Source organism: Sceloporus undulatus, chromosome 6 (genome assembly GCF_019175285.1).
Source record: "Sceloporus undulatus isolate JIND9_A2432 ecotype Alabama chromosome 6, SceUnd_v1.1, whole genome shotgun sequence".
NCBI classification, from domain to species: Eukaryota; Metazoa; Chordata; class Lepidosauria; order Squamata; family Phrynosomatidae; genus Sceloporus; species Sceloporus undulatus.
Genome location: NC_056527.1, coordinates 94,052,197 through 94,065,078, shown reverse-complemented (window position 1 = coordinate 94,065,078; position 12,882 = coordinate 94,052,197). Strand labels below are relative to the sequence as shown.

At 43.0% G+C, this 12,882-nt stretch overlaps 1 protein-coding gene across 1 annotated transcript in view; it reads left to right on the top strand.

Moving 5' to 3' along the window:
- The window catches only part of HOXB13 (homeobox B13), a 56,586-nt gene that overhangs the window by 11,746 nt on the left and 31,958 nt on the right, over nucleotides 1-12,882 (top strand). The gene's annotated exons all lie outside the window — the stretch shown is intronic.

Here is a 12,882-nt window from a genome sequence, read left to right as displayed (position 1 = left end):
TCGAACCGAATTTTAAATAAATCCTCACAACAGAAACCGCGATGGGCTCGGTTTGCTTTCGGTCCCTTGAACAGCATTTTTTGGGAAGGAGCAGTCCTCCTTTTTTAATCTCTATGAGAAATTGATATATATATCAATATATATATATGTACACATGCACACACGCACACAGAGGACACAACCTGTCTTTTAGGGCACTTGTATATAGGAGAGCTAACAATCTTTATTAAAACATCTGAATTATCTATAATGTATGGTTTAGGACTGCATGCCTGTATAAGAGAAGCTGAGCAGCGACTGAAGAATTCCTTTTTTGTCAGTTAATCATAGGCGGCCGATTGCATTCAAATAAATCTGCATACTCTACTAATAAAAAACAACAACAACAACTCATGATAAGTGCCTTTAAAGACACTGAAAGAAGGAAGAGAATTGTCTAGTTTGCAACCCTATACATTCTTACCTGGAAGTAACTGGCACTAATTTTAGTGGGCCTTTATTCTAAGTAAACTTGCATAGAAATGGATGGGGATTCCTGATTTATTCCATTAGCTATTACAGAGTTGATGTGCACCGTTGAAGTTTGAAGCATTATTGCTTTGTGTGTGTGTGCGCGTTGTGTGTGTGCAATATATGCAAGGATTGTGTAGCCCTGCAGGGAATAAATCTCTCCGAAACCGTAGCATCTCGCTGCAGGATAAAAGGGGGAAGGGATCCTTTCTACCGCTATTGGATTTTAACATTTTGCTTTGTATCGAGTTTTGGATGCAAGTTCCACTGAAACCTACTTGACTCGCTTCTAGGTCTGTGTGCTTAGAAGGAAAGTACTTAAAGGTTGCTCCTCATTCCTGTCTTTTTGTGTTTTGTGAGTGGATTGGGGAGAGGAGATGTATTGTATGGGCAACAGGATTTACTACCAGACCCAATCCCTGGTTAAATTGATTTGATTTGATTAAAATTTTGTAGTATGATTGTGTCTAGCACTTCAGTTTCTACTGCTCTTGAGCATCAATGCTTTCTAATAGCAAGAGAGACCTTTGTTTAGAATCTCCATTTTTGTATGATTTGGGATGGATCCCTAAAGGAAGGAAATAGGGAGATGGACAGATGAGAAGGAAACGTAACCTCTTTCATGGTCGGCTATTGGTCTGATGTTCCAATATATTAATTCCTCCTGTTAAATTCCACTTAATTTTATGTGTTTAATCTCCAAACAAATTGGGAAAGGAAGAGGTTTGAAGCAACCCTAATCAAAAGGAAGTCTTTCTGGAAGAAGATCTTATTTTGCAAAAGGATTATTAAATATGCCAGGGTAGCTGTATTGGCTATTTAACAAATGCAAACAAAAATACATCAGTGATACGTTTATTGGGCAACTGAAATGCATAATATACTTGTGTATTAAATATGTAAGTCTCTCATTCTGATGCTCAGGAAGGATGTCACTTAGAACTGAGCCCTGATGGTTTTAATGGAACTTGCTTCATCAAAGATGTGTGTAGGTTATTAGGGGTGTGTGTGTGTGTGTGTGTGTGTGTGCATCAAATCGGTACAATATAGTTGTCTATTTATTTTTATTTTTTAATTTTGTACTTCTATTCCCATGTACATAACTTGTCCTGGACTCCACAGAGATTGCATAAACAGTGCCAATCCAGGACCAAGCATTAATAAACATCAAAACACCAAAAGCATCGGAGGAAGTAGACTGAAATCAAGGAAAGGTGGTGCTGCCAACTTCTTTCTTTCAGTGAGTCTCGAAGGTGCTACAAGATCTCTTTGCATTCTTATTCTACAGACTAAAAACACGGCTATAGCTTTGAAAACATCCTAATAAGTAGCAGGAATAAAAGAAATGAATGAGCAAGGGGAGGAAATTAATTCAGAGGAAAATATATTTTGGAGAGACAAACACGAAATGGTTTTGCAAAGAAAGAAAGGTTGTGTTTTCAGTTTGAAACATGAGAAATTTCCAGTTGGTTTAACAACAGAAACAACAAAGGCAGCAGCATTCAAAGACATAGCCGTGTTAAAGTGCAAAACTAATGTGGAGATGTTTTGCTCAGCCTCTGTATAGTTGGTAAGTACTGGAGAAATTCCCTTTAAGCCATCTGCCTCCTCCTCCTGCCTTTCAGCAGAGGCGAGATGGATTGTAAAACCTCCAACAAAGCTGCTACAAAACCCCCAGCCGATGGCCTTCCTCATGCCGGATAAGGTCAGATCCTTTTTTAGTGTTCCACCTCAGACGGGCCAGGAGTGTAAATACATAAAACCTAACGAGAAAGTTCATGATCAGTGCACTCACATAAATGGAAGGCGCAGAGGCCAAGTTCAAGGATGCTGGGCTCTTTTCCCTCCTTGCTCCTGTCTACAAAGACCACAATGACGCAGCAGATGGATTTTTGGTAATGCATTAAAAAAGTGCTTTTTCAGAAGACTGATTTCGATCTGGTTTTGTACTTGATCTACATATGGGTCTCTGGCTGATTTTTCTGGGGTGGGGGAGGTTGGAGTAGTAGTTGGAGCAATCCTTTCTCTCTCCACTCTCGGTAGTTAGAGCCCTCCTTTCTCTCTCAGCTCCCCAGCCTGCTCCTCCCCTTTTACGCCACCACTGTAGGCTTTGTCTGGGATTTTCTTTGGAAGCAAGTTCGGTTCCTGCTGTCTAGAGGGAAGGTCCCCACCCTCATCCCCAACCCCCACCTCTCCAGTCTTTGGTATTGAAGCTGGAGGAATTAAACAGAAGAGGGGGAGCCAGGGGGTGGGTGGGCTGGTTGGTTTGGGGCCCAGCAAAGTGCTCTGTGCACCAGCCATTGAGGACCCTGCTACTGGGGGGGGGGGGGAGGGGCAGTTTTCCACTCGCAATAAATCAGACTTTAACTTTGACCTTGACTCCTGTCCCCCTTTCTCTCTCCCCCCCCCCCCGGAAAAGGAGGTCCTTAAGATCTCAATAGGTTTATTAGGCGATTTCTTGCAGGGGGAGTTGCAGAGGAGAAGGACGCCTTGCCTTGACAAGGTTAGCTCTCCAGCTCCACCTAATGGTCGTCAGTCTTACTGCATCCGGGCAGCATCCCTCTGTTTCTGGCTGCTCTCCTTTGCCTTTAGTCCCTAGCAGTGTTTCTCTTCCAAAACACACTGCAGAAACAATCCAGTTTGAGGCAGCTTTAACTGCCCTGGCTCAAGGCTAGGGAATTCTGGGAACTGTAGCTTTGTGAGACATCCAGCCTCCTCTGTCAGAGAGAGATCCGCTGACAAAATAAACTACACTTTGCAGGATCCCCTAGCATTGAGCCAGGGCAGTTAAAGCAGTCTCAAACTGGATTATTTCTGCAGTGTGTGCTTTGGACCAGAGTCTCTCTTCAAAAGGTTATAACCTTCAGGTTATGGTGCTCCTTTCTCCATCTAAAATAAAAGGGGGGAAAGAAGTGGGGGTGTACAATTAGGATAAAGGAAGGTTTATGAAAAAGGAAGATCATATAATCATAGAGTCGGATTAGACCACAAGGGCCATGCAGTCCAACCCCTGCCATGCAGGAACTCACAGTCAAAGCGTTCCCAACTGATGGCCATCCAGCCTCTGTTTAAAGACCTCTGAGGAAGGAGACTCCACTACTACTGAGCAATAGATTCAATGAGAGCCAGAGTGGAGTACTGGTTTCAGTGTTGGACTATGACTCTGGAGACCAGGGTTGGATTCCCTGCTGAGCCATGAAATCCTTTGGGTGGCCTTGGTCAAGTCACACTCTCTCAGCCTCAGGGGAAGGCAATGGCAAACCTCCCCTGAACAAATCTTGCCAAGAAAACCACATTGTAGGTTCGCCTTAGGGTCTCCATAAATTGAAGGCACACAACAATCACAAGATTATGTTATTACACAATGTCATATCGGTGCACTTTGAGGCAAAGGCATACAGAGGACTTCGGTTTGAAAGGCTGGACTTCTCAAGACAAGACATGGTAAGGTGACCTCTGAAAATACTGGCACCCTTGCATTCCTCAGTCACTACATCTATGGCCTATAATATCAGGGATTGTTATGTTTATACATAACAGGTTTTCTTCAACCTTCTTCCCTCCAAATATGTTGGAGCACAACTCTCACAATCAGGAATGAGGTCTACAGTCCAAAAAATGTGGAGATACTCACATTAGGGGAAAATGGCCTACCTAAATGTTTGGGGGTTTCTGACAGAGGACAGATATAATCTATCTTCCCTCCTCCGTATGCTGGTTTTGATGTAAATAGTTGTTTCTTTTTCTTTTCAAAACCTCAGTTTTTGGAAGGTGGGGTCATTTCCACTGAGGGAGTGTAATTTTAACAAAATACAGTATCATCAGAGTTTTGTATTCCCTGGACCTGAACTTCAACTTCATATAAATCAGAGCAAAAATTAGTTAGGAAAACTTTAGAGGAAAGAGTTGACTGACCAGTCTGTGGACGATCCAAAATCCAAAAATGATAATGAAGTTAATAAACCAAACAGCTCCCATGTAAAGCCCAGCAGAAATGGAAGTTGCAGGGACAAGGATGTTGTGAGTGCCATGTGGTTGTGTCTACTCCCTTGAAAAATAAAAACTGTGGCTTTTGTACAAGGGACATTTCATCACTACACAGAGATCCGGGAGAGACAGCTTCAGATCCTAGCTTGTCTGTAAAACGAATCAATATAATAAAATTAAGAAGCAACTGCTGAAAATGACATGAGAGAACAATGCTTTGTTTGAGATCTATTCTTAGACTAATCTCAGTCTGGTAACAAAATAAGGTCCAAAACACACTGCAGAAATAATCCAGTTTGAGACTGCTTAAACTGCCCTGGCTCAATGCTAAGGGATTTCTGGGAATTGTAGTTTTGTGAGACATTTAGCCTTCTCTGTCAGAGAGCTCTGGTGCCACATTAAACTACAATTCCCAGGATTCCCTAGCACTGAGCCAACTTGATTATTTCTGCTGTGTGCTTTGGATCTTAAGTGCCTGAAACTGGCTACAAGATCTCACACCTCTGTTGGCCTTGTGAGTCTGGAGATCCTTTGCAGAAAGAAGCATAGGAATGGGCTTCCCTCACAAAGGCAGGCAGATGTCCCTCCCTAAGTACTAAACAAGATTTATAAAACTCAATTCACTTCAACAGAGGCGATTAACACTCCTGTGTAGGCCTATATAGATTATTATTTTGGAAGTGAGGTTTTTTGGATTCAACAGAAAGTGAGTATAGGATTACAAGGAACTGTACTAGTCTCACTTGCCTGGAAGTAGGACCTATAGAACTAAACAAGTATGACTTTTCAACAGATCTATGGGACTGCACAATCCCTTTTTCGTTTAAATTGCCTCCTTCCCTTCCTTCACCACACACACACACAATACCACAGGGGGAAAAAAACACTGGAAATGAACCCATTGGTATTATGGCTGCAGTTTTGGGCCCATAACTATGGATTAAATCCCACAGAATGTATTAGGCTTCTGTTTCTGAAGTCCTGAGTAAAGCTGCTTAGATTTCCACTACTCAGACCTTTCATTTTCAGATTATACCCTTTTATTTAAACATGACTCTGAGGTCCTTCTTAGCAAACCTGTTGTGGCCTTCTGGAACAGCACATGCCAGCTGAGCAAAGTGTGCATGCGGTGTGTGTGTGTGTGTGTGTGGCAACATTTGCTGGTTGCCCAGTGCATACAGTCATGTGCACGTAGCCAGGTTTTATTTACAACCGCTCTTGGTTGTAAAGCAGCTGACAGCCACAAACCCAGGAGAGATTTTTGCAGATCGATGGCGTGTTTATTACCGTCTGTCTGCAGACAAAACCTTTCCTGCACAACTGACTTTCTTCCCTCTCCTTCCTTTAGGAGAGCTCAGATCCTTTGCATAACAGAACAGGCCAGGAGGTGAAAATTCGGACTCAAGAGCAACCCTAAGAGCCACCACAGATCTTAAGAAAGCCTCCTTCCTTTCCCTTCTCCTTTCCAACTTGTGCAATGCATAAATCGTTAGAGATGCAAGTCTTTCCTTTCCTTTTTCTTTTCTTTTCCTTTCCTTTTTGCTTTGCTTTCCTTTTCTTTTTCCTTTCCAGCTTATGAAATGCACAAATAATTAGGGATGTATGTCTTTCTTTTCCCTTTTCCCTTCCTTTCTTTTCCTCTTTCCTTTCCTCTCGCTGCCCTCCCGTTTTCTCTTTTTGCATTCAGATCCACTTCAAGAAGCTGAGACTTATGAGAGGTGGAGGGGGAATCCCTCCCACAAACTGCTACAAAACCTTGGTTGGGGGAAAGGAAGGCTTTGCTACAGAGCCATAAAGATCTGACCCGGTGGTTACAGAAGCACGCCTGCAATCCTTGTTAAAAAACCCTAGAAAGGAAGCCAAAGACGTCACAATCCAGCATTTTCCCTGGGCATTTACACGTGCATCTACTAAAATGCATGCATTTTTCTCTTTCCACCCCCACTCTATACACCCTTTTAATATATTCTCTGTTGTTTCCTCTGGCAACTCTCCACTTCTGCAGACATTTCAGCTTCCCCTCTTCCATGCTCTCCTTCCCTTAGTAGCCAGCACTGGCTATTCCCTCCTTCCTTTTAACTCCCCTGCCCAGCCTCCACATCTCTGACCCTAGGAGTGGAGGAGGCTTTGCGGAGACCTCCCAAGGCCTATTAAACAGGGAGGAGGAGGGGGACCGAGTGTTGTTGTCAAGTTCAATGGCAAAACTGACTTGCTGCTGTTTCTGGAGAGAGGCCTTTATTCGTCAGTTCTTGGAAGCCAACTGGGGGATGGGGCACTGGAGGGTCTGGGGGGAGAGCTAGTGACCCCATAGATCAGGCATGATGTGTGTGTACAGGAGGGGTATCCTTGGTCAAAAGAAAATCATTAGCAGCATCAAAGAGGATGAGCCTAGTCTTCAAGATTTCGTTGTGTTGGGTCAATAACATCTCTAGATGGGCCTTCAAGTCTCCTGTTGACTTATAGTGACCCAAAGAACTTCCTAGGGATTTCTTAGGCTAGGGATACTCAGAGGTGGTTTGGCCAGTTCCTTCCTCTCAAACACATCCTACAGCACCTGGTATAAATAGGTGGTTTCCAGTCCAAGTACTAACCAGGGCTGACCCTGTTTAGCTTCCAAGATCAGAGAGGATCTGGTGCTTTACCAGTAGAGTCACCGAAATCTGGTTCCAATAAAACCAGGTGCTCTAAATCCAGTTGTTGATTCCAGCTAAAGCAGGCCCATTGGATCTGTGGTTGTGTGCCTTGAACTGGTTTTTGACCTATGGTAAGCCTATCAGGGTTTTTAATAGGGATGAGAGTGTGTGACTCACCCAAGATCATGGTCTTCCATGGTCAAGTGGGGAATCAAACCTGGTCTCCAGAATGGTAGCCCAGTGCTCAAACCATCATGCTGGTTCTCAATGAATCTGTTGATGAATGGTAACTCAATAGTAATTTAACATTTATATAACACCTATATAAATCTAATTGTTTCAGTAGCTCTAGTCTAATCTATTGGAGCTTAGAAATTGGATTTAGGCCAATGAAATTTCAGACAGGAGTGAGAACTGGGCCCCTTTGGATGTAGTGGGGTCTCAGTTGCCAATATGCCTCACCACCTGTTACCTAGGGGCTGCTGGGACTTGCAGTCCAGCAACATGGAGAGCCATATCTACCCCCCAATGGGACTTTCAAAGAGGTTCTGATTGAAATCAATGAAGCACCTTAGTCAGTTTGGGGAAGGGCTGTAATTCAGTGGTAGCTTTCACATTTTACCTGCAGAAGATCCTAAATTCAAGACTCACCTTCTTCAGGCAATGATAGGAACACATTCTGCCTGAAATCTTAGAGAACCACCATCAGTCAGTGTCAGCAATATTGACTCTATGGATCTGTGGCCTGACTCAATATAAGGCAGCTTCCTACATTCTGACTCATCCAACAAGTCCTGGTGAACTTGAGTCTTAAGGTTGCATTCAATGGGCTAACTCATGGCATGATAGTCTCTGGTTACTACCTTATCATACAATTCAGTCCATGTCTACTTGGAAGTAAGTACCATTGATTTTAGTGGGATGGAGTTACTCCCAGGTCTGTATGTGTTGTAGAGGACTGCAGCTTTAAAGATGGTGAGCTTTTGGATCCAGACTTAGAACAGACCAATTGAAACCAACCAGACTTAAGGTATTCATCACTAATTTGGGCCAGTGATTTCAATGGGTCACCTTTAAGCATATAGAAATTTTGACCCAACCCCAAAAATCAGGGTCTGCTCTTTTCTCTCCCTCTCCTCTGAGCAAGATATTTTTGCAAATTAGCAGAAAGGCTATAAAGATTGGATTTTCAAGGGAATTTTTATTCCCCTACTACAATTTAGCTCCTGGATACTGCAATATCACTTGCTTCCTCTACGTTGCCTTTTATAATCCTGGCTCCTGAGCAAATATCTTTCCACAAGTCCCTAGCTAAATTCCAGGAGTAATTTGTGGATTGCACTCTTTGAAGTGGTTAGCATTTCTCCATGTTCATGATAGCACCTTCAGTGTTAAGATTTGTATCATAACAAGTGTTATCCCACCGCAGTAGCAAATGATTTGAATGGGAGTTCAACTGAATCAAATGGAGCACCTTTCTTAGCTTGGCCTGTAGTACCAGAGCAGATGATAACTCCATTTTCAAGGCATGCTCATGAGAAGTAGGGTTTTTCATTTGGAGTGGTCTCTTATCCAGAGGACAGTAGCCATGCTCTAAAAATAGTTGAGGAACACATACTGCACTGGATTTAAACCCAAAACACATCATGCTCAATATTCTTTTGACTGATGGAGCTTCAAGGTTGACCTTGGATCAGTCACTATTTTTCATTTTCTATGGTGTTGTAAATTTCGAAGAGCAGGTGCTCATCCTGACAGTTCCTATAGTTACTCCTCTCCAAATAGTCCAAAAATACAGGACACTGTTTCCATGCCATCAAGCTATTAGTTTCAACACTTTCATCTCCACCAGGAGGAGGTTTTTTGTAAGACTAATGTCTCTTAACTCCCATTTAAGACAAACCACCTCAACATACTTTGCCTTGTTACAGGGCACAAAAATATAATGTTGCTGGTAAATTTCTCTCCTACCAGGCACTGTGAGGGGAGTAGCTAAACTCAGAGGAATAAGGGACATTCATTCCAAGTTTGCCAATCAGAAAGTCTTGGGCAACACTGGGTCTACTACATCACCGCTCAGCATGATCTACTTTATATGGGTGACTGGGCAGTAAATCCCACTATCCTCTGATTATGGGGAGAGAGTGAAGAGTGACATATACATGGAATACTAATAATAACCACCATTTGTTTAAATCAGAAATACTTCTCAACTAATAGCAAACCTTTGTGTGACTCGTTTAGCATATTCAGCATATTTCCCCTCAGATTACTGGGAAACAGGTTCAACTGACATTAAAGAGACTTGTTCTTCCACAAGTAGGGTCTGCAGTTCTAGAGACACATGTATACATCTATGTATATTGTACTATAAGTGCTTATGCTGGAGAGGCTGGGTTGGAATTTTTCAAGAGCAATTCATTCATTTTCCTTCCCCTCCTGCATCCTCAAAACCCCCCTGTTGCTATTTAGGAATACTATCCCAAGTTATTTTCAGTTTTCTTTCCCAGATTTCAATCCATGCTTCCTTAAAATAGAAAGGGTATGTGTATATATGTGTGGGGTGAGGCTTACCACTGTCTCCAGCACTGCAGTTAGAGAAGTTTAGACTCTGAACATGAAGGCCTTCCCTTTTCCCTTCCATTTTAGATGGCAATGTGTCTCACTTTACTAAATGGTCTCTTGGGGAACCTGTTTTTGGAAGACCTGGAGTATTACTTCACTGTCTTGTAAAACCTAGCCCTTCTCATGCCCACTAATTAATGTAATTTGACACTGTCCTGGCTCTGTGCTATGGAATCCTGGGATTTGTAGTTTGTTGTGGCATCAAGCTCTTGACAGGAAAGGCTATATATCTCACAAAACGACAAACCCCAGATTCCATAGGAAGCCCTGGCAGTTGAGTGGGATCAAACTGTATTAATTCTGCAGTGTAGATGCAACCAGTCTTCATCCACCCAATTTGGTAAAACACACACACACCACACACACACACACACACACACACAGTATATATATATGACTAAAGGTCACCACCACAATGTGCCAAAACTGCTCAAGGCTCAGAACCAAGACAGGCTTGGCTAAGTGCTTGGCTTTCAGAGTCTCATATGAGACTGTGAAAGCCAAGCACTTGACCAATCCTGTCTTGGATCTGAGGCCTTGAGCAGTGTTGGCACAATTGTGGTGGTGACCATTTAAGTCCTTTGCAACTTATGGTGACCCTAGCACGGATTTTCTTGAAGGTATTTCCTCTTGCCCTCCTCTGAGGCTGAGAGAGTGTGACTTGCCCAAGGTCACCCAGTGGGCTTCAATGCCCCAGCATTCAAACCATTGTCTCCCAGAGTCCCGGTCCAACACTATAAAGCCAGGACACCATACTGGCTCTCCTTGGACATATGTCCCACTCCAGATGTGCTGGCCACACATCTGTCTTTCTCTACCTGTGGCTCTAAAGCTAAGCATGACCCCAACAGGATTCCTCCAGCAAACTCTCTTTATCTGCCACCCATTTTGGCTTCTTCTCTTCCTTCCTTCCTTCCCTTTCTTCTTTTGTTCCAAGTTCATGCCCACTCTGCAGTGGGGGGGGGGGTGCATGGTCAGCCAAGCGTTTTGCTATTGAACTTGAAGCCAGGGTTGTAAACATTCTTTGACTCACACACACCCCTCACTCCTTCCACAGGGATGACATTAAAGGAAACTTTTTTTGTGGTACACTGCAGGGATAGAAAAGTAGAAGGGGAAAAAAGTCAAGGAGAAGGTGTGGGTCTGTGTCCTCCTTCTCTTTCTCCCTCCCCGCCCCTTTTCAGGATGAAGAAATTTAAAGTACTGGTTGCATTAAAAACAAAACAACAACAGTTACTTACAAATAGGTGTCAGGTTGGCAAGTGTTGGGGAAGCCTGGACGTGAACAAGGAGGAACCAAAGCAACATTTCGCTGGCAAGGTTGCTCCTTTGGTGACGGTAGGATGCAAAGATGGGCAATTGGGATGTTGCAGAGTTTCCTTGATTTCTCTTTCTTATTTCTTTCCCCCCATGCTCCCCACTTTCTGCAAACAGTATGTTTTTGAGCTTCTAATTTGGAAGTTACATTCTGAGCTTCTAACTTTGCAGCCACACATGGTTTCCCCATGGGGAGGGGAACAATTTGTTTGTTTGTTTGTTTAGAAGATTTATACCCTGCTCTTCAGCCACAAAGGCTCTCAGAGAGGTCTACAAATTGTTAATTTGACAGGCTTACAAGCCTAAAAAACTCCAAAACACCCCAAAAAGAATAGCAGTGGGGAGGGGGAATGAAGTCCAACAGTTAGTGCAGGGTTTTCTCTCCCTCCAAGGCAAGAGAGGTAGCAGTTAAGGGTACAAACCACTTGGAAATACTCCTGAGCAAGGCCCTCTTAAAGTGAGGAAATCTGTGTTATCACTTCATGCCTGATCCCTAACCAGGCTACCAAAGGCCTCATAGTGACAATAAGGATTTATTTTAATGAGCCACAACCCAGAGGGCGGCATATGTGTGGGTGGCGGGTCCTGGCTTCCCGATTTACCTTTAAAAAGGAGGGTTTCTTTGTATGGTATGGGATTCTATGACTGGTTCTTTTTTTTTGGGGGGGGGGGGGGGGGGGACAACCAGCTCACGTTGTTCAAGTTAAATAATAATGGATTGAATCCAGACACACACACACTCACACTCACACACAGGTCTACTCTACTGTACTCTAATAAGTAGACTTCATTTTCTAGGTGGGTCTTCTCTATGTATATATATATATATATATATATATATATATATTATATATATATATATATATATACACATAAGCGTACTCTAAGTCTTAGTCTACTCTAACACTTCATTCCTGGTTAACTTGTCCCATGGATTTCAGTGTGTCTTCTCTGTGTATATATACATGGGTCCACTCTAATAAGTCTACTCTAACACTTCATTCCTAGCTAACTTGTCCCATTGATTTCAATAGGTCTTTTCTATGTATAATACATAGGTCTACTCTAAATATGGGTCTGCTCTGGCTAAGACTGGGTCCAACTCAATCGCAGCCACCAAGGGCGTTTCCTATGGGATTTCCCCAGAAGTAGATTAAGCCCTTCCTTCCATTTTCGCGACACCAGCCGCAGACGGGCGTGATCCGATTACAAATGGAGACGATGCAGAATCCCTTCTCCTTCTCCTTCTCCTCCTCCAGCCTCCCACCCTTCCAGCTTTATATTCTTCTCTGCAGTGGTTGTAAACGGTGGCAGCACGTTTTCAAAACCTGCGTCCTCCTCATCCGGATTTGTGTTCAAGGCTGCTTCGCTTTAGGATCTGTTTCTCTACATTGATTTTCTTTCATGTCCGCCTTTGTTCGGCTTGTTTTTAAAAAGTGTTCCTTTAGTAAAATAGTATACACGGGTCTGTGTCCCTGCTGTAAAATACCATGGAAAATACATCACCGCCGCCATCATGATCGTAACAGTAATTCCTAATCAGCCCTCGACAGTCCAAAATATATATTTTAATGGTAGAAATGGATGAATTTGGCTAACTGAGGAGAACAGGGATGAAAGTCCGAGTCCAGATTTGTAGCACGGTCCACAGATCCGAAGGAAACACCACAAAGTTCAACAGGGTTTATTTCCAAATCTATGGGCATAAAGTTGCAGCCGAAATCAATCGAAGTCAAGGAGAAATCAAAACTGAAAATTCAGATTTAAAAAAATGGAATGAGTCAAGACTTAATCTTAAATCCGACGGATT